Consider the following 22276-nt stretch of genomic DNA (forward strand, 5'->3'; position numbering starts at 1 on the left):
CCCACTAGACACAATGAATAGAGGCTGGAAAAGCTCAAGAGAATAAGGAGGAGCGATCTTCAAACCTTCTTGTAAGAACTTTGTAACTTGTTGCATTACCCATTCATTCAAGACCATTGCCATAGGCTCTATATCTCAGGTTACTCAGTTTATCAGAAAGATAAACTCAGGAATGCGTGGATTCACTGGAACTGAGGGGTTAAGTCAGGTCAGGGGCAGTGTGGGTTCATCCTTCTAACTGTTAGAACTCCAGGCAGACCAACTGAAAGCACTCCTTGGGATGGCCCCTAACCGGTCAGTTATTTGCACCATCAAAGCACTTGAGAGCAAGTTCCAGCCAATGACTTGACTTCCTGCCACAGGGGCTGGCGGATGCGCATGTGTGTCTGAGGAAATCAGAGGAGCTATTACTCCATTTCTGATTGCTGTGGCTTCCCTTCATTCATTCAAAAAGCACTTATTGAGGGTTCCTTCTGTGCCGGGCACCAACCTAAGCATACAAACAAGACAGATATGTCCCCTGCTTCTGTGGAGTTTCTAGCCCAGTGGCAAAGGTGAACAATCACAAAGCGAAAACAGGGAGTCCTATCTGTTTCAACTATACTTTTACATATGTGCAACATTCGCATTTGAATACAGATAAGTCTAGGTACTATTTGGGATTCTGCTCCCCAGATTGCTATATAGTTCATTACAAATCCAATCAAAATCACAACAAGGATTTCTGGGCTTCTGATGAACTGATTTTAAATTTTATATGGGAGAACAAAGGCTCTTGAGTAACCAAGCAACTTTGAAAAAGAAGAACCAAGGGACAGAACCATTCTACTTGAAATTGAGTCATTTGAGAAAGACCTAGAAACGACAAGTATGAGGCTGATGTGCAGAATTTATATAAATTTACCCCCCAAGTCCACCCACTAGACACAATGAATAGAGGCTGGAAAAGCTCAAGAGAATAAGAAGGAGCTATCTTCAAACCTTCCTGTAAGAACTTTGTAACTTGTTGCATTACCCATTCATTCAAGACCATTGCCGATGGCCAATGGAAAGAATGAAGAGTCCCCAAATAAAACTATGCAGCTATGATAAGGACAGATTAATGAGCATATATAGTAAAAGGATAGATTACTTAGAAAATTTGGGAGAGGATGGTCTTACTCAAATGGAGAAAAATAAACTTGAATCCCTATCTTGATGCATTAAAAATACCTCAAAATGCAGTAATTTCAAAATGAGCAGGTAAAACTATAAAGCTAATCGAAGAAAACATTGGGGAATACTTGTTTGCTGTTGGGCGATAGAGAAATTTTTAAGTAAAAACCTCATCAGCTCAAAATGCTGAGATAAATTGATGATTGACAATAATAAACATCGGGAGGCTTAGGGCTGATGAAGGACATCGTGAGGTTAATAGTGACAGGTGCCTGGTGACAGTCTAGAAAGTATTTGCAATACCTAAAACTTCAGGGTGTTAAGAGACGGAACGTATAGGCAAATTGTGCAAGTCAGCAATAAAACGATGGAAACAACAACAGAAAGAAAAGGACAATGGATATGTGCAGGCATTTCAACAGAAGGGGAATCCCGAGTAGCTGATAATCATGTGAGGAGACAGAAGTTCAGCCCAACCAGCAGTCAGAGAAGAGCCCAACAGAACCCCACTGAGACTGTATTTCACACCAGATTGGCAAAAACCGTGAAGTCTGACAATACCAAGTGCTGGTGAAGATGAGCTGAAACAAAATGTTGCATAACTGGTATGGGAAGGTAAGTGACTACAGCTCTCCTAGGGGGCAATCTGGCGATTTCTATTGAAATTATGTACGCATGATCCTATGACTCAGCGATCTCCCTCCTGGGTACATACCTCAGAGAAACTGTCTGTAGGGAGAAACTGCACATGTCCTTCTAGGGACAGTTTCTCTGGCCAGCATAGAAAACAGTGTAAGTACAGAAAATTTACATGGAAGTTCATGGAAGGGCTTTGGCGGCAACTTGAGGCCTTGTCCTGAAATATACAGATAAGTACAGTTGGTATGTGCATTTGATAGAATGGTACGCAGCGGGCAGAAGTATGAAAACTAGATTTACATGTAGCATATGGATATCTCTCAGAAACAAAGGTGGAGGATTAAAGAAATAAAACTTATAGCACAATATTGTTTATGTAATTCTAAAACATAGACCTATAAACACTTTTTAATGGATGCACATTTCTCTGAATGTACAGGATGGACTGGTAGACTGGAAGGATGTACATTAGATACACCAGAGTGGATACTGGAGAAGGGATGGAAGCGGCGGGGGGAGGAGTGGTGAGCGTGAGGGTGACAGGGAGAAAAGAGAGCAAAGAGGGGCCCCACGCAAACCAAGAAGGACATGCCGTGGACTGAGAAGAATGAGTAATTCCGTTCTGCAGAGAAACTTCAGAGGAGGGAAAAGATCCTCGTGGTTTGAGAAAACCCGAAAGATTTTTCAAGGGAGAGGTGGGATGTGAAGGGGTTCTGGGTACAGTAATTACCACATAAAGTGACAGTACATCACTTTCAGCATTTCCAGAAAATATTCCCACTGCGAGTATAATTAGAAAGACTCAAAATGTAATAGAATACCCTACATATGAAATGTTTGTGTTTCCATGACATTGTATATACTTCCCCTTCTCATCCATCTTATTTTTTTAAAGATTTTATTTATTTATTTGAGAGAAAGACAGAGACAGAGAGAGCACACAAGCAAGGGGGAGTGGGAGAAGAAGCAGACTCCCCACTGAGCAGGGAACCCGATGCGGGGCTCCATCCCAGGACCCTGGGATCATGACCTGAGCCGAAGGCAGACGCTTAACCGACTGAGCCACCCAGGCGCCCCTCATCCATCTCATTTTTAAAACATATATTCATTAAAAGTAGCTGTTACTATGAAGCAGAGTTGAACAGCAGTACTTGCTTTTAACAACTTTTCACATACTAGAGCTATGTCCCTGTGTTGATTATGAAAAATAAAAATACGGAGTTTTGTAGGTCTCCTCCATTAGTTTTATTTTTGAGGTGCTTGGTTTTTTTTTTTTTTTTTTTTAAGCAAATCTCATGTATTGTCATTGAGGTTCCATGTTGCTTATGTAAATGTTTGAATTCATTTTGATTCCAAGAAAACAAAAACCATAACGGTTAAAAAAAAATCTACCTTCTTGGATATTTTGACATCAAGATAGGGTTGCCAGGGAGGTGAAGTGAGGTGACAGACTTAAAGTATTATTTTTTATAGGTGGCAATATTGGGTCTCAATTGACAAGTTAAAGTTCAACATGGATAAACGTTAGCTCCAGCATTTAGGCTCAATAGAATCAATTGCCCAAATAGAGAAGGGGAAAAACCGAGCTCTACGATAATCAATGAGAACAGGATCTGGGATAGTCCCATGGACTGCAGGCTTAATTTGAGGCTACCGTGGAATGCGTCTGAGAAAAACGTTAGTCCAGCCTTTTGCTGCATTAGTAAAAGTACAAAGTACAAATTGCAGGCAACCATGCTTACTGTACTCTATGCTGGTCAAATGTCAAATGGCTGATTATGTCCAGTAGTAGATATTGAAATCTTCTAAAAAAATACCTTCATTTATTGTAAAAATGTTGCCAAAAATATATATAAATGACCAATATGAGCACTCATTGAGAAGGTGCTCAATATCATTAGTTATTAGGAAACGCAAATCAAAACCATAATGAAATACCACTTCACACCCACTAGAATAGCTATAAAAAAGATGATGACAGTAACAAGTGTTGGCAAGAATGTGGACAAATGGAAACATTCATAAATTGCTGGTGGAAATGTAAAGTGGTACAATTACTCTGGAAAAACAATTTGGCAGCTTCTTAAAATGTTAAACATAAACATCATAGGACCCAGCAATTCCAGTCCTAGTGATCTATCCAAGAGAAATGAAAATATATGTCCACACAAAAATTGGCTTACAGATACATATAATGATATCATTTACAATACGCAAAAGATAGAAACAGCCCAACGTCCATCAGGTGGTGAGTGGATTAAAGAAAGGGTAAGTATGTGAGTTGACAGATGTGCTAATTAACTTGATTGTGGTAATCATTTTATTGAGTGTATGTGTGTCAAATCATCACGTTGTACACTTTAACTACATACTATTTTATGTGTTCATTATACCTTGATAAAGCTGAAAAATTTAATTTAAAAAACCTGATGCATGGGTAAAGAGTGTGCCATATACCCATATACTGGAATATGATTTGTCAATAAAAAGGACAAAAGTACCAGTACATGGTACAACATGGATGACCCTCAAGAACATCGTGTTCAGTGAAAGAAGCTAGATGCCATATACCACATATTGTATGATTTAATTTATACAAATCATTTATAATATGAAAATATGAAAAGACAAAGTAGATTAGTGTTTGCACAGGGCTGAAGGTGGAAGTGGGGAGTGACTATAAATGGGTTCAAAGTTTCTTTTCAGGACAAAGGAAATGTTCTGAAGTTAGATTGTTGTGATGGTTGTCCAGTTCTGTCAATAGCCTAAAATGCATTGAAGTATACGCTTGAAATGAGGAACTTCACAGTATATAAATGACATCTCAATAAAGCCACTGAGAAAGACAAAAACAATAATACATGTTCATCATAAAAACTCAAGGGACATAAAAAGTTAAGAGAAGAAAACAAAAAACAATAACAAAAAATATAAACCAATAAAAATCCTGCAAATTCTGCACATTGACAATCGGAAGAAGATATAGACAAGTAATGGGAGAGAAATAATTTAGCACAATAGTATACCGTATGTGCTATTTTTATCAGTTCAATCGTTAAATCAGATTTTGCTTGACATTAGTGAAATAGGTGTGCTATTTTTCAGAGATGAGTAAGAAAGGAGGCTCCTGAATCAGACGACTTGTATTCATATTCTGGCTCACCACTTGCTGTTTACAAGACCCTGGCAAGTTCTTGCACCTCTCTACACCTCAGCCTTTCAATTACACCCAGTGCCAATAATAATATCGGTCTTGCAGGTTTGTTGTAAGGATTAATGAAACAATTCTGTAAGGAGGGCAGTGTAGCAGTTGACTGAGAGCAAGCATTCAATAAGTAGTTACTACTGGGGCGCCTGGGTGGCTCAAATGGTTAAGCATCTGCCTTTGGCTCAGGTCATGATGCCAGGGTCCTGGGATTGAGCCCTGCATCAGGCTCCTTGCTCAGCGGGAGCCTGCTTCTCCCTCTCCTCCCCTCTTGTGATCTCTCTCGCTCTGTCACTCTCTCTCTCAAATAAATAAAATAAATAAAACCTTTTTAAAAAATAAGTATTTACTACTGATTTACAGTGATTATTATCCCAACATCTTCAAGGCACACAGAGTGGGAAGCCCAGGATGACAAAAAATCCAATACCATGTCATTCAAAGAATGGTTAATGGTCACTGGAATGGTTCATCTGGAGAGAAGGAAAGGCAAAATAGCACGCATGACTCTCTATTTGGATGTCAAAAGTAAACCCAAAAGATATATCATGTGAACAGCCGCATACATGGCAAAATTAATTTTGCAGATGTGATTAAGTAAAAGATCTTGAAATGAGGAGATTATCCTGGACTATCCAGGTTGGTCAAATAAAATCATAAGGGTCTTTATAACAGGGAAGCAAGAGAGTCATGGACAGAAGAGACATGACGACAAGCAGAAGAGATGGTGGTTGGGGCATGGGAGGGGAGGGAGAGAGAAAGGTTTGAAGATGTTGAAATCCTGACCATGAGGATGGGGGAAGGGGCCAAAGAATACGGACAGCCTTGAGACACTGGAAAAGGTGAGGAAATGGATCCTCCCTAGAGCTTCTAATAGGAATGCAGTCCTGCCAACTCTGGTTTTAGAACTTCTTATCCCCACAAATGTAAGATGATAAATTTGTGTTGTTTAAGCCACTAATTTGGGGTAATTTGTTTAGAGAGGCAATAGGAAACTAACCCAAGAGATTATACTAATATCAGACAAAAGAGACTTCAAAACAAAAACATGTTACTAGGGATAAAGAGGGACATTTTAGGGGTGCCTGGGTGGCTCAGTCGTTAAGCGTCTGCCTTCAGCTCAGGTCATGATCCCAGGGTCCTGGGATCAAGCCCCACATCAGGCTCCCTGCTCCACGGGGAGCCTGCTTCTCCCTCTCCCGCTCCCCCTGTTTGTGTTCCCTCTCACTGTGTCTCTCTCTGTCAAATAAATGAATAAAATCTTTAAAAAAATTAAATCTTCAAAAAAAAGAGGACATTTTATATTGAAAAAGACTCAGTTCATCAGGAAGATATAACAATCATATATATATGTGTGTGTGTGTGTGTGTGTGTATATATATATATATATACATATACATATATATATATTTTATATATATAGCAACAGAGCCCCCAAATAAATGAAGGAAAAACTGACGGAATTGAAAGTGAAGAATAGTAGTCAGAAACTTTAATATCCCACTTTTAACAATGAATAGAACAACTAGGCAGACAGTCAACAGGAAACAGAAGACGTGAACAACATTATAAAACAGCTAGACCTAACAGATCTCTAGAGAACTCTCTACTCAACAAGCACAGAATACACATTCTTCTCAAGTGTTCTGGAATATTCTACAGAATAGACCATATGCTAGACTATAAAACAAGCCATAAAGAATTTAAAAGAACTGAATCATACAAAGTGTGTTCTCCAGCCACAATGGAATGAAATTAGAAATCAATAACAGAGAGAAATTTGGGGGATTCACAAATATGTGGAAAGTAAACAACAAACCCCTAAATTGCCAGTGGGTCAACAAAGAAGTTACAAGGGAATTTAGAAAATACTTGGAAATGAATGAAAATGAAAACACAAGATACCCAAACTCATGCATGCAACTCACACAGTGTTTATGTTTATTTTTAAAAAGATTTTATTTATTTATTAGAGAGAGAGAGAGAGCATGAACACGGGGAGAGGGAGAGGGAGAGGGAGAAGCAGACTCCCTGTTGAGGAGGGAGCCTGAGGTGGGACTCAATCCCAGGACCCTGAGATCATGACCTGAGCTGAAGGTAGACGCTTAACCGGCTGAGTCACCCAGGTGACCCTCACGCAGTGTCTAGAGGGAAATTTAGAAATGTAGAAAAGAAGAAAGACCTCAATTCAATAACCTATCCTTTCACCTTAGAAACTAGAAAAAGAAGAGCAAACTAAGCCCCCAAAAAGCAAATAATAAAGGCTAGAGTGCAAAATAATGAAATAAAGAAAAGTATTAGAGAAAATTAAAAAACCAAAATTGTTTCTTTGAAAAAAATCAACAAAATTAGCAAAATTTAAGCTAGAGAAACTAGGGTGGGGAGGGGAAGAAAAGACTCAAATTACTAAAATGAGGGATGAAAGAGGGAATATCACTACCAACCTCTTATAAATATAAAGGATTATAAGGGAATACAATGAATAATTGTATGCCAAAAATTAGATAAGGTAGGTGAAATGAACAAATTCCTATAAAGACACAAACCACCAAACTGATGAAGAAATAGAAAATCTGAATAGACTTATAACAAGAGATTGAATCAGTTAAAAACCAAACAAAACAGAACAAAAAAAGAAAAGAAAAAGAAAAACCCTAACAACTTCTTACAAAGAAAAACCCCCAGCCTAAATGGCTTCATTGGTGAATTATACCAAAGGTTTGAAGAAGAATTAATGTGAATCATTCATATACTCTTCCAAAAATATAGGAGAGGAGAGAATACTTCCCAATTCATTCCATGAGGTCAGTACTACATTAATACTGAAACCAGACAAAGACAATGAAAAAAAAATCTTGCAGATCAATGTATCTTATAAATATAGGAGCAAAAATCATCAACAAAGTATTAGCAAACCAAAACCGGCAACTTCAAAAGGATTCAACATCATTACCAGGTGGGATTTAATCCCAGGAATGCAAGCTTGATTAAACACAGGAAAGTCAATTAATTTCATATGCTATATTAATAGGATAAACCACAAAAGCTACATGATCATCTCAGTAGAAGCTGAAAAAGCTCTTGACAAAATCCAACACATTTCATGACAAAAGCACTTAACTAACTAGGAATAGAAGGGAACTTCCTCAACTTGTTAAAAAGTATCTATGAGGGCGCCTGGGTGGCTCAGTTGGTTAAACAACTGCCTTCGGCTCAGGTCATGATCCTGGAGTCCCTGGATCGAGTCCCGCATCGGGCTCCCTGCTCAGCGAGGAGCCTGCTTCTCCCTCTGACTCTCCCCCCTCTCATGTACTCTCTCTCATTCTCGCTCTCTCAAATAAATAAATCTTTAAAAAAAAAAAAGTATCTATGAAACCAACAGCTAACATTATACTTAATAGCAAAAGCTGAAGGCTTTCCTTTCAGATTGGGAACGAGATAAGAATGTCTCTTGTCACCACTTCTATTCAACATTGCTGAACTTTGAAGATTTAAGCATGGACAATTAGGCAAGAAAAGGAAGTAAAAGTTACCCAGATTGGAAGGAAGAAGCAAAACTATCCTGTTTACAGAAGTTACGATCTTGTACATAGAAAACCCAAGGAATCCACAAAAATACTATTGGAACTAATAAGTGATGTTGTAGCTGTAACATTGACACACAAAAATGAATTGTATTTCTATACAGTAACAATGAATAATCAAAAAATAAAATTAAATTAAAAAAATATTTCCATTTATAACAGCAACCAAAAAGAACAAAATACTTAGGAATAAATGTAACAAAAGAAGCATAAGACATAAATAAATGGAAAGGCATTCCAGGTTTCTGGATTGGAAGACTTAATACTGTTAAGATGACAATACTCCCAAAGTTGATCTACAGATTCAGCGTAATCCCACTCAAGATCCCAGATGCCTTTGAGGGTTTTTTTGTTTGTTTTGTTTTTGTTTTTGCAGATATGGACAAACTAAACTTCATATGGAAATGGAAAAGCAAGAGACCAAGAAGAGCCAAAATGATCTTGAAAAAGAAGAACAAAGTTGTAGCATTCACATTTCTGCATTTCAAAACTTACTACAGAACTATGGTAATCAACACAGTGTGGTACTGACATAAGGATAGACAGATAGATCAATGGAATAGAATTGAAAGTCTAGAGATAAACCTTCACCTTTATGATCAGTTGATTTTTACCATGGATGCCATGACAATTCAATGAGGGAAGCAATGGCTTTTTTCAAGAAATGGTACTGGGACGACTGGATATCCACAGGCAAAAAAAAAAAAATAAAGTTGGACCCCTACCTCACACCACATACTAACACTAACTCAAATGGGTTATAGACCTAAATGTAAGAACTAAAATTATAAAACTCTTAGAAGAAAACATAGACATAAATCTTCATGGCTTTGAATCAGACAATGATTTCTTGGATATGACTCCAAAGAATAAACAACAAATGAACAAATAGATAAATTGGACTTCCATCAAAATTTAAAATTTTGGTGCTTCAAAGGGAACGATCAAAAAAGGTGAAAAGACAACTCATGGAATGGGAGAAAAAGCTTGCAAATCATTTATCTGATAAGGGATGTGTATCTAGAATACATAAGGAAATCTCACAATTCAATTCAATAATACAAAGACAAATATTTCAATTAAGAATAGGCAAAGGATTTGAATAGACAGTTCTTCAAAGAAGATATACAAATAGCCAATAAGTACATGCAAAGATTCTAACCTCATTAGTCACTAGGGAAACACAAATCAAAACCACCAGATGCTACTTTGCAGCCACCATGATTACTGTAATAAAAAGGACAGAAAATAACAACTGTTGGTGAGAATGGGGAGAAAGAACCCTCACACACTACTGATTGGAATGGAAAATGGTGCTAATCACTTTGGAAAACAGTCCACAGTTCCTCTAAAAGATAAACATAAAGTTACCATATGACCTAGCAATTTCACTTCTAGATATACTCAAGACAAATTAAAACACATCCACACAAAAACATGTGCACGAATGTTTGTAGCAACCTGATTTAATAATAGCCAACCCAAATGTTCATTAATTAATGACTGAATAAATAAAACATAATCTACCCATAACAGACTATTATTTGGCAATAAAAAGAAATGATGTATTAATATATGCTATGCTATGGACAAACCTTGAAAACATTATGCTAAGTGAAAGAAGCCATTCAAAGAAGACCACATATTATATGAGTTCATTTATTTGAAAAGTCCAGAACAGGCAAACCTATAGCGAGTGAAAATAGATTAGTGGTTACCTAGGACTATGAGTGGGCTGGGAGGATTAGGAGAGACTGAGGATTGTCAGTGGGTATGGTGTTTCCTTCTGAGGTGATGAAAATGTTCGAAAATTGATGGTGGTGATGGTTGCACAATTCTGTGAATATACTAAAAACCACTGGATGATACACTTTTTCTTTTTACCAAGATAAAGCTTTTAATTTGGAAAAGAAAAAGAGCCAAAAGGTAGAAGTCATCATGTGTTATTTCATTTTAAGAAAGGACTTCCTAGTAACTAGATCCACCTGCAAATGGGCTGTTTTTGAGTTGGCAAGCTCTCTGTCTGTAAGCAAGAGGTAGTCAACTGGAAGTTGATGATTGTCTGTTAAGAATGTCAACCCTAGGGGCGCCTGGGTAGCTCAGTCGGTTAAGCGGCTGCCTTTGGCTCAGGTCATGATCCCAGGGTCCTGGGATCTAGCCCCGCATCGGGCTCCCTGCTCAGCGGGAAGCCTGCTTCTCCCTCTCCCACTCCCCTGCTTGTGTTCCCTCTCTCGCTGTCTCTCTCTTTCTCAAATAAATCAATTAAAAAAAAAATCTTTAAAAAAAAAAAGAATGTCAACCCTTCCTTTCCAGACGCACGCAGTCGAGGAGCTGACTATATAGCCCTTCACCCAGAGAAATCTCTTACTCCAAAAAGGTCTGGCCAGGATGTTTCCAGCTTCACCCAGGGCTCCAGAAGCTCAGTCTCGGGAGGGTATTCTGTATTGTCTGTGCCTCAGAGTTACCCCACCTGGAGGAAAACTGACAAAGTTGGGTATAGATCTACCAACTTTCTGCCTATCACTGGTGGAGACCTGCTTCCAGAGCATTAACTCTCTCGCAATTCCATCTTATTCTATGTAAAATTCAAATCTATTCCTGAGGCTGGAGTAAGGCAGGGAGTTGCAGGTGCTCACAGAAGTTGCTTGCAGGTAGAGAGTGAATGTCAAGTGTCAGCATCTGCTATGACATCCCAGTCTCTGGCTATAGTCCAGATGTCTGCTCTGGGCATCAGACACAAACAGGCAAGTCACTAGATTTCTCTACCTGTGTCCACTTCCAGAAACATGGGACTTTAGCGGGGAGTAAAGCAGTGCTAGTCTCTGCCTTTTAGTCCCCAAAGTTATCTCAAACTCAACCTGCATGACACTGAACTCATGATCTCCTCCTGCAATCTGTTCTTCTTTCTATATTTCTTGTCTGTAATGATGGCCACTCAAGACCCCAACCCAGAAATCTTCCTTGACTCTTCTTTAAGTCCAACATCCAACCCGTCACCATTGCTTGCTGGAGCCACTTCCCACCTCTCTGGACTTTTCTCAATCTGCTGTTCTTCAAATATATTATTTATTCAAATGGGAATGCGATGCAACTAAATAAGAAAGGGGCCTTGATGATTGTCTTGGTGGTGGCCAAGCTGAGTTTCCATGGTTCAGCGATCGAGGTCATTGCCTTTACTTTTCTCCCCAGCCAGGATGGAAGCCTCTTGAGTGCAGGGACCACATCTTACTGATAGCCTAACCTCATGGCTCTGAGCCCAGGGATGGGTACCGGAGTCTCAGTAATGCTTGCCGTGTGCTGGTTTGCTCTCAGCAAGGCCATCTTATCCATTAGTCACAGCAGGTGCAGGGGCTTCGACTCATACATTTTCAGGGGTCCATGGAAATGTTTTAATTTCTTTTGCAATTAGAAAAAAAGATGCACATAGCCTAATAAAAATAATGAATATATATATTGATGGTTCTAGCCTGGATTCTATTTGTCTTTATATCAACATCATTGGAAAATACAATTGTTAATCTTTTTTCTTTTTTTGTGGATGAAGGGAGGACTCTTGATCACAAAAACGCCTAGAGCCTCCGAGAGTGGTGACACAGCCTGGCTCTTGGGCCAGTGTCACCTCACCCAGAAGCAGGAAACTTCTGGACTTGCCTGGGGTTGCACCACTCTTGTCCCTTTTCATTTATGCTTGAAAGAAGAGCTCAGAGAACTGTGTATTCTGCCTTGTCCTGCCCCCCTTTAAGACTCTAGGACAAAAATAGCCCCAAGGCCTTTTGGATTGGTTGAACTGAAGATAAGTTTAAATTTAAGAGGCTCTAACTTCAAACATGGGAGATAAGATGAAAAAAGAAATCCAGACAGTCTACTTTCGTTCTATCCCAATCAAACTTTTATTTCAAAGAACTATTTAAAGGACCTGACATATGTGAAACACAAAACTCTTTTTTTAAACCTTCAGGGATCTGACAAAGAGCCTGAAATGAGACCTTCTCCTTCCCACAGCATTAGGTACCCTGTGAGTGCCAAGGTCTGGGCCGAGCAGGGAGGACGGCTCTATTCGGCCTGCCCTGGGGCCATCTGCCGCGCCAATTGCATGTTTCCTGGACTCCCTGCAAGTTGCAAGCTGCAAGCATTTGCCCAGCAAATCAGGTTAAAATGAACAAAGGCAGCCTCAAGGGGGATGTCTCAGAGGGCACTGCCGGCGGAGGGGAGTGTGCCATCCGCATTGGGTTAAGGATGGGGTAGAGCAGGTTGGGGAGGTGGAACGCTGCTGCTAGGCAACCAGCCCCGGTGCCTTTGTAAATGTGGATATATTGTGTTTGAAGCAGGGCCTGGCAGCCACCACCTTCTTTTATCTCCCTCCTCCTTCTCTCTATGCCGGGAGCACAGACCTCAACTATTGCTCGCAGGGAGATCCGGGGAAGATGGAGTAGGGACCCTGCTTGGGGCCATAGGAAAAAAAAGTATATGCATGAAAAGACAAATAACTTTACACAACAGCAGAGACCCCAGTGGGATCTGGATGTTTACATTTACTAACCAAGACCTTCGGCAAGTTATTTCATCTCTCTGATGTTCAGGTTCCTTGGTTATAAAACTGGGGACACAGCTCTCTTGCAGGAACACTAAGGAGATGAGAGAAAAGGTATGCAGAGGACCCAGTCCAGCCCCGAGAACATGGTAGATACTCGGTAATCAGTAGCAGAGTGGCGAGTGCATGGGCTGAGGCACCAGACTGCCTATGTCCTCATTCTAGCTCTGCCACTTATTAGCTGTGTGACCTCAGGCATGTTAATGAACCATCCAGCGCCTTTGCTTTGTTTCGCTTTTTTTTCAATCTGTGAAATAGGGAAGAGTAACCAAACTTCGCTAAGCAGGGGCATTTTTGAGGATTAAATCCATTCATAACGCAGAGTGTTTAGAAGAGTGCCTGGCACATCGCAAGCACTCAGTACAGGTTAGCAATGATTTGTGATGCCCCTGCAGCGTGCCTGAGTGTGTCTGCAGACCAGGTGCTGGAGCCGCAGACTTGCACGAGCTCATGTTCAAAGGGCTTTGGGTTTTGGCTGCTAAAGACAGGAGAAGGTTGTTACTTTAGAACCTTGAGAGCCGCATCTGTGTGGATGAAGCAAGGAGTTCGGGGGCGTCCGGATTCTTTGATCAACTGCATGACCCTCTGCAAGTTCCTGAAGCTCTTTTAGCTGTAGGAGGCCATTTTGTGAAATGTACATAATAAGGATACCTACCCTATCTGGCCGTGGTAAAGGATTAAGTGAGGCAACCTGTCAGGTGCTTAGCATAATGCCTCACCCAGAACAAGCAGTCAAAACCGGGCGGCTGATATCATTTCTAGAAATAGAGACAAAGTCCCGAGGAGCAGCATTGGGTCTGTGCCTACTCTAACAGAGCCGCAATGGGAAAAGGGCTCCAGATCGAGTCCAAGGAAGCTGGTTTTGGCTGGGCTCTGTCTTTGGGGTGTGGGAAAGACTAGGAAAGGTGTCCTTCCTCGGCAAAAGTTCAAACTTTTGAGCTAAGGGTGCAAGGTTTTCTGTAGACCCACCTCTGCAGTCACTCCAAAATACGTAAGCTCCTCTTCCCAGCAAGTCACTGTAGTTGGGCCTTTTCTTGGGCTTCCCCCGTTTATACTTCCTGGCTGTTTCTTCTGTACTTCTTTAGTCCATTATTATTTTATAAAGTCCACGTTTATTCCTGAACTTAGGCAAAATAGCCCTAGTTTTTGGTGATTTTTCTTCGTCTTTACTCGGAGCATTTACTAAGTGCGTGTCACCCAGATGTCCTTAGGCTTCACCAGCTGGGGCCCTAATAGTCACTCTAAAAGAATGACTCCACGCTGGTCCCCACCTGCTGATCCAGTGGTATGCTCAACACCATACAACTGCTCTTTCTGAGTCTCCTCACTGAGGTCTTCCTCTGGGGGAGCTTCACCCCCGTGCCTGCAAGCCCTCTCACCACGAGAACTCCACTGTCTACACCAAGTCCTCTCTTTACAGCTCACTTTCCCGAAGTGGTCACACGCCTGTTCTTGCACCTGTCATTAGCAAGGTGGGTGAGCTCACCTTTAGATCAGCGGCTCTCAACTGGGGCAGTGATTTTGCCCCCCATCCCTCCCCGCCCTCATCACTTGGCGGTATCTGGAGACATACTTGATTATCATGAATGGGGGGCAGAGGGGTGTGAGTAGAGGCCAGAGATGCTGCTCAACACCCTGCAATTCCCAGGACAGCCCCCCACAATAAAGAACGATCCAGGCCCAAAAGTCAAAAATGCCCAAGGTGACAACCCTTGTTGGAGACTGACCATGTGGGGCTTGGAGTGTAATCAGGGGCCATATATGCATGGATGGATGAGGATTGAACAAAACTGAGATTCACTTAGGATTCAAGAGAAGGGGGAAACAGATCCCGAATTGACAACCAACTGTGGACACTTCAACTTTGCTTCGTCAGGGCACCTACCTTGTTGTGTGGTTGTTGTTTATTCATTACCCGTGTTAGCTTTCTATTGCTGTACAATAAATTGCCCCAAAGTACTATAAAACAACACAGGTTTATTACCCACAGTTCCTGTAGGTCAGAAGTCTGGGCGTGGTGGAGATGGATTCTGTGCTCAGGGGCTCACTGAGCTTAAACTAAGGTGTTGGCTGGGGCTGTGGTTCTCCTCTGGGGTCCTGGGGCCTCTTCCAAGCCAATTCTTATAACTGAATTATAATTGCCTTATGGTTGTAGGACTAAGGTCTCTGTTTTCCTGCTGACTTCTCAGCTGCAGTCCCTCTCAGCAACTAGAGGCCACCCATGTTCCTACCATGTGACCCCCTCTATCTTCAAGCCAGCAATGATGCGTGGAATCCTTCTCATGCTTTGAACCTCCGACTCACTGTTCTGCCACCAACTAGAGAAAACTCCCTGCTTTTAAAGTGCTCCTGCAATCGGGTCAAGCCCAGCCAGATATCTCCCTATCTTAAGATCAACTGATCTGGAACCTTCCATTGACCAAGTCTCTTCACAATAGTACTTTTTTATTAGTATTTGAATGAAGAACTGCCAGATGGTGTATGTGTCCCAAGCATCTTTGTGTTACTGGCTTTTAGCAGAGCACCTGGCAAATATTTTTTTTTTTTCCTCAGTAAATATTGTTTGAACAAGTAAAGAATAAAACAAACTGTTTTCCTTTTTTTTTGGATAGAATTACTAGATTGGTCACTCAGGGGAATGCTATAAACAGAACTGTGTCATCTGGGAGTTAGCAGGTACATCTAGTCATAGAGGAATCTGTCAGTCATTGTAGGCATCCACATATTCACAGTGTGGGATTCATCAGATCAAGATCTCCCTGGTTCTGAGCTCTGCATCTGTTATGATTGCGGACTTAGTTTTTTTGCACCGCCTTTTTGGCAGAGCCGGTGAACTGCTGACTCATACCAAATCTATAGCTCACCTAAAACTTTCCTGCATTAGCTGGTATCATGCCCGGGCTCTCCCATTTGGCACTTGGGCAGGATGTTAGGCCTCTCGCTTCCACTCATTTTCATGTCATGAGTTCTGGCCTATCATTTCAGCCTGTTGGAGACCTCTGGGAGTTCTGATTTTATTATCCAACTTCTTGGCTCTCCTGTCTAACATAATAAGCACATGTCCTTTGTCTTTTTCCAAATAGTTTATAAAAATGTTGAATGAGGCAAGGCCAAATTCAAAGCCCTGAGGCATGTTACTTCTTTCAAGTTGACAACAATGATTTAATCAACACTCTTTGCATAAGGATTGCTCAACCTATGATAAATCAACTTTTACTTTTATTTCTCCATCCTATCAACAAGCATATCACGAAAGACTTGAATGTTTGGCTGAACGCTATACAGAATAATACCATTCAATTATGCTCCTAGGACTATAACACACATCTTTTGCAATCACATACATACACCTGTCAGGAAATTCTCTTCCAAATTCTCAGATATGGCAAGCCTTGGTGTCCTTTATATTGTTTTTGTGCAGAGACATAGATATCCTTTAACTCCCAGATTTTATTGAGTCCCTTCCAATATTTTCTCAGTAACAGATGATTCTAGTAGCTTTCATGTTGCTCTATGAGCTGGCAAGCCCTTCCACTTCCTGGCCTCCATGGCTTATGGGAATTTCCACTTGGGAGAAGAGAAGACTGTCCTGACTTGTGAGGATTACAGGTTGGGCTGCAGGGTGGGAACAAGTCACATGACTCCTTTTTGAAGGGATTCTCGTTGAGATGCCTATGTTGTCCCCGTGCTTTTCTCCTTAATCCATTATTTACATTTGCAGTTTCCCCAACTCTCCTTAAGCATCACACATTAGGGAAATCAAAACTCCCTTGTTCACAGGAAAAGACTGGGGCTCTGTGAACTGCAATTTCCTATTCGTCCATGGGGTTTTCTTTTGATGAAGGATTGGATGCTCCTGGACCCCTAAATGGACCAGTGATGCTGGAGGTGTAGACCTTCACTTTACAAGCTCTTAGAAAGTCTCCAAACCTGGACAAGGAGAAGAGAAAGAGAGTCCGGCAGAATTTAATGTGGTAGCCAGTCTTCTGGATAGCTCTCGATGATCTCTGCCTTCTGGTATTCACATTCTTGTGTAATCTCCCCCAAAGTTGTACCAAGGTCCGTCTGTGTGACCACTCACTCTAGGCAAAGCCAGCTGCCATGCTGTGAGCAGCCTACAAAGAGGTGAGTGTGAAGAGGAGCTGAGACCTGTCACCACCAGCCAGTGAGGAACTGAGTTCTCTTGCCAGGAGTTAGGTGAGAGACTAGTATGTGATCCTCCAGGCCTACTCAAGCCTTCAGATGACTGCAACCTATGGGAGTTCCTGACCAGACACACCCCATCAAGACACTCTGGGTTCCTGATCCTCAGAAACGAAACGAGATCATGTGTTTTGAGCGTTTTGAGCTGGTAACCCTTGAGGAAATTCATCATGCAGGAGTAGGAAACTGACACTCTAGGAGATGCTGAATGAGATGACTGGGATTCCTTAAAGGAAGTGAATAAAACATTAAATCTCCAGAAAACAGTGAAAGGCTAGTTAGTGAATCTCTTAGGGTCAGAACACTGGAAGGTACTGTTACCAAATTGGCATAGGTATGTCTTCTGCCACTTTTTAAAATGTCAAAATAATACTTGTTCTTTGTTAAAACACACACACACACAAACAGATATATAAAGTAAAAAGTTTAAGTAACTTTTCCATCCTTCCTATCTCACTCCTCAGAAGTAACTGTTGGTATCAGCTTGGCTTTTATCCTTCCAGATCTTCTGTTTCCCGTCAATTATCATCACACGCGCACTAATAAAACCTGATTTGTGTGTGGGGGGGGAGGGTGTGCGTTCTATTTGACAAAGGTCTTTATCATTTGCCAATACATCGTGGCTTTTTCCTTATGCCAGCAGACTCGGCTCCAATGTAATTGCTCTAAAAGGTACATTACATCCCCTAGTATGGTGCTCTATAATTTAGGTAAATATGATTCATCTGTTAATAATTGATCATGTTTCACTGATTAATGTGTTTATTTGCCATTATACACAATGCCACAGTAAATGTCTTGGAACACGTGTACAAATATTGTTTTGGGATGAACTTCTAGAAGTGGAATTGAGGGTTAAAGGGGGTGTAGATTTAAAATTTTGATAGATGACGCCTAATTGCCTTTCATAAATGTTCTTATTTCTTTTCCCACTAACATGTTCTCTCATCCTAATACCAGACAGTAATAATTTTAAAAATTTCTGCTTATCTGATGAGCAAAAATATGCCAGTTGTTTACATTGGCGTATTTCTGATTTCTGCTCAGAAATGCACAATCATTTGAACTGTTCTGTTCTGTGTCATCTTTCTGGCTGCTTTCAAGAGTTGTCTTCATCTTGGTTTTTAGTGGTTTGATTATGATGTGTCTGGGTATAGATTTTTTAAAATATTTTTTATATTTATTTTTATATATTTTTTATATATTTAGCCATTATTTTTTCCAGGATTTTTTTCTTTTTTTTTTTAAGATTTTATTTATTTATTTGAGAGAGAGAGAATGAGAGACAGAGAGCATGAGAGGGGGGAGGGTCAGAGGGAGAAGCAGACTCCCTGCCGAGCAGGGAGCCCGATGCGGGACTCGATCCCGGGACTCCAGGATCATGACCTGAGCCGAAGGCAGTTGCTTAACCAACTGAGCCACCCAGGCGCCCCAGGATTTTTTTTCTGCCCTGCATTCTTTCTCCTCCTGTGGGACTCGAATGACACAAGGGTTAAGACATTTTGGTACAGTCTCACTCGTTCCTGAGGCTCTGTTCACCTTTTTTTCAATTTTTTTTCTCTGTTGTTTAGACTGAATATTTTCTATTGGCATATCCAATAGGCTTTCAAATTTCAGTTATTGTGTGTTTTAATTCTAAAATTTGCATTTGGATATCCTTTATAGTTTCCATTTCCCTGCTAAGACTTTCTAGCTTTCCATTCATTTCAGGCTTGTTCTTCTCCCTTAGTTCTTGGAATATTTCATAATAACTGCTTTAAAGTCTTTGTCAGAAAATGCCAACATCTGCACCATTTCTGATTGTCTGTTTTCATGTGAGCTGAGATTTGACGGTTCTTCCTATGCTGAGGGTAGGAGGCAGAATAAAGTTTCCCTCAAAGATGTCCTTGTTCTAATTCCCAGAAACAGTGAATATGTTACATTATGTGGCCGAAGGAATTAAGGTTGCAGACACAATTAAAATTGCTTATCAGCTGACCTTGAGATGGGAAGGTTTACCGGGCAAGCCAAATAGAATCACAAGCATCTGTAAAAGCAGAGAACATTTCCTGGCTATTGTCAGAAAGGGCTACGACAATGGAAGGAGGGTTGGAGAAACACTAGGTCACTTGCTTTGAAGATGGAGCAAGGGGTCCATGAGTCAAGGAATGTGGGCAGCCTCTCAAAGCTGGAAGAGGCAAGGAAACAATTCTCCCACAGAGCCTCCAAAGGGAGCCAGTCCTGCCCACACCTGGACCTTAGCCCAGTGCGACTGATTTTGGACTTCTGATTTAACAGAACTTTAAAATAAATAAATAAATAAAAAGTATATTGTTTTAAGCCTCTAAGTTTGTGGACATTTGTTTCAGCAGCAATTAAAAACTAATACCCTGAGTCTTGTTGGATGGTATCTTGGATATTTTGAATAATATGCTGGGAGACCCTGGGTTTTGTTTCCATGTTATGTAAAGGCTGGTATTTGTGTTTTAACAGGCAGTCAACCCAGATGGATTCAGGCTGAAGGATCTGCCAGCCTCCTGTGGGATGCAGTTTCCATGTCGGTTTCCTTTTCAGAATCTTCATGGCTACTCAGATTTTCTCCAGGCGTGTGTGCCCCTGTGGGGGTGGGAGGTGGGTATCACCCTGGGACCTGGGTGGTGGTCCACCCCTTGGGTCAGCTCTCCGAGTCTTTGCTGTGCTGGTTAAGAGCAGATCCGCGCATACGCAGCACAGGGTTGAGCCCAGGAGTTTCTGAACAGCTTCATGGGGCCGCTTGCCCAAGTTCCTCCCTTTTTGTGATCTCTCCATCACTTTCTAGCACTCTGGCTCCCCGTGACCATCCTCTGGACAGAGAGCTAGTCCTCTATTTACCCTACTGTGCTGTGTACTTCCTATGAATGCGCCCACATTCAGGGCCGGCTGGTGAGAAAGGAACAGGAAAACAGCTCCTCCAAGCAGAGAGGAAGGGTCCCCTAAGCCCCCCCCGCCGCACTTCTCACTGCCACTGCTCTGACGGCCTGGGGACCTGCGCACGCGCGAGACAATGGTGAAAAGGAAAAAGAACAGCACCCCCCGCCCCCACCGTGTGAACCGCACTCTGAGCCAGAACTAGAGGGAGCTCTTTTTATCCGCATAGGGTGTTCACTTCCAAATGGGGGACCGCCCCAGATCCCGACGGGGGATACGGTCAAAGAAAACGAGTGGGAACTCACTGCTGGTTGCGTGGTCTTGCTCCCCAGTCCGCTGGCTGCCTTTACTCGCGGGCGCCTCCAGCAGCCGCTCCACGCGTTGCGCTCGCGCGTTAGAGCTGCGCTGCGGGGGCGAGACGGGTTACCCCATTTCATCCAGAACCGGACCCCGCCGTGTCTCCCCTGGATTTCTGCTGACACTCACACTTTCCCTCGGGGTCCTGGTCACACCACAGCTCCCCTTCCCTTGCTGCCCCGCAAGGAGAACAGGCCACCCGCAGGCCGAAATCGATCACGGCGAAGCCACCTGCTTTCTGAGCCGCGCTCACCTGTTCTTGCCTGCTCTGTGGTCTAAGGCTCGTCCTGGAAGACACGCACGCAAGTCACACTCAGTCTACATACCGATCTATAGAGATACCGATCTCTAGCTCTGTTTCAAATGAATAAATAAAATCTTTAAAAAAAAATAAAAGAATTTCTAGGCTAGATTTTTCAACACTGGAAGGGTTCACTTAACATTTCCTCATAGATTCCTGCTAAATCAGAGATCCCGATGCCATAAGAAAATCTCTCCAGACGGTTTTCGGCCGTGTGTTATCAGCGACAGAAGCATCTGTTGAGAATGACTGGATCCTTCCTATGAAATAACCTTAAGGTTTTAGCGCGCTCCCTACAACAGACTCTTGTCATGCTAGCATAAACTAGCTCCTTCTCAGTGAAGAACAGGGAACAATCTTTAGACAGTGTGGCTAAGAGAAGGGGTGTGAATGCGTCTCCCTGCCCCTGGGGAGGCGGTCTTGTAAGAGGGTTCCCTGGGGTCATTTGGGAAAGTTGGAAGTTCATCTATGGTATGGCAACAGGAGCGTCTCATCTTTCCTCTGTACTCTGAGAAATCCGGCCACTGTTCATGCGCACTTTACACACACGCTTTTCCCTTGTTTGCTCAACATGCCAGCTCCATCCTCTGACCCCAGCCATGTGTTGTCGGGCCATCTGCCTCTGTTTTCTGCCCTTTTGTGTGTGATTGGACTGTGGCAAAATAATGGGCTTTTAAAGTCCTTTTAGTAGGAAAAATGACTTCAGAACTAAAAACAGGTGACTCCGATTAAGCAGAAGACAAGGGGGCAGGATACTGCCGTGCAACCAGCAAACACGCCTGCTCAATCATTTTCTCATCCCCTTAGCTTGCCGGCTGCGCTTACGTACATAGGAATCATCTGAGGCTCTTGTCAAAATACAGGTTCTCATTGCCTTGCTCTGGGATAGGGCGTGAGCGCCTGCATTTATGATACTCTCACCTGGGATGCGGATGCCCATCGCTGGGTCTGTCCCAAACCATTCCCGTTTGCATTTGAAGAGCTTTACTGCAACAGGTCATGGTAACAAAAAGAAGCAGCAGACCTGGGAATGTCGCACAGATTAAGAAATGTTACTAAGTTCTCTGGTCACTGTCTCAGGTCAGGGCTCTCTGGGGAGCAGGAGACTGAGATTGCACGCAGGAGTGTTTTGGTAAGTGCTCTTGAGATCTGGGCCTGTGCCAGAGGCAGGGGGGCCAGGTGGGCGTCTAGGAGGCGCTGTTAACCAGCCCCCTGGGAGCTCTGAAGCACGGATGCTGCATTCCAGTGGTCCCGAGTTCCAGTGAAGGGGCCCAGGCCTTTATAATGCAACCTTGACCAGTCCTTGGATGTCGGCTGCCCTAGGAAGGGGGTGTCACCTGGAGTGAGGTGACTCT

This window comes from Mirounga leonina, unplaced genomic scaffold, assembly GCF_011800145.1.
Source record: "Mirounga leonina isolate KUSES-001 unplaced genomic scaffold, KU_Mleo_1.0 Mir_507, whole genome shotgun sequence".
Classification (NCBI taxonomy): Eukaryota; Metazoa; Chordata; class Mammalia; order Carnivora; family Phocidae; genus Mirounga; species Mirounga leonina.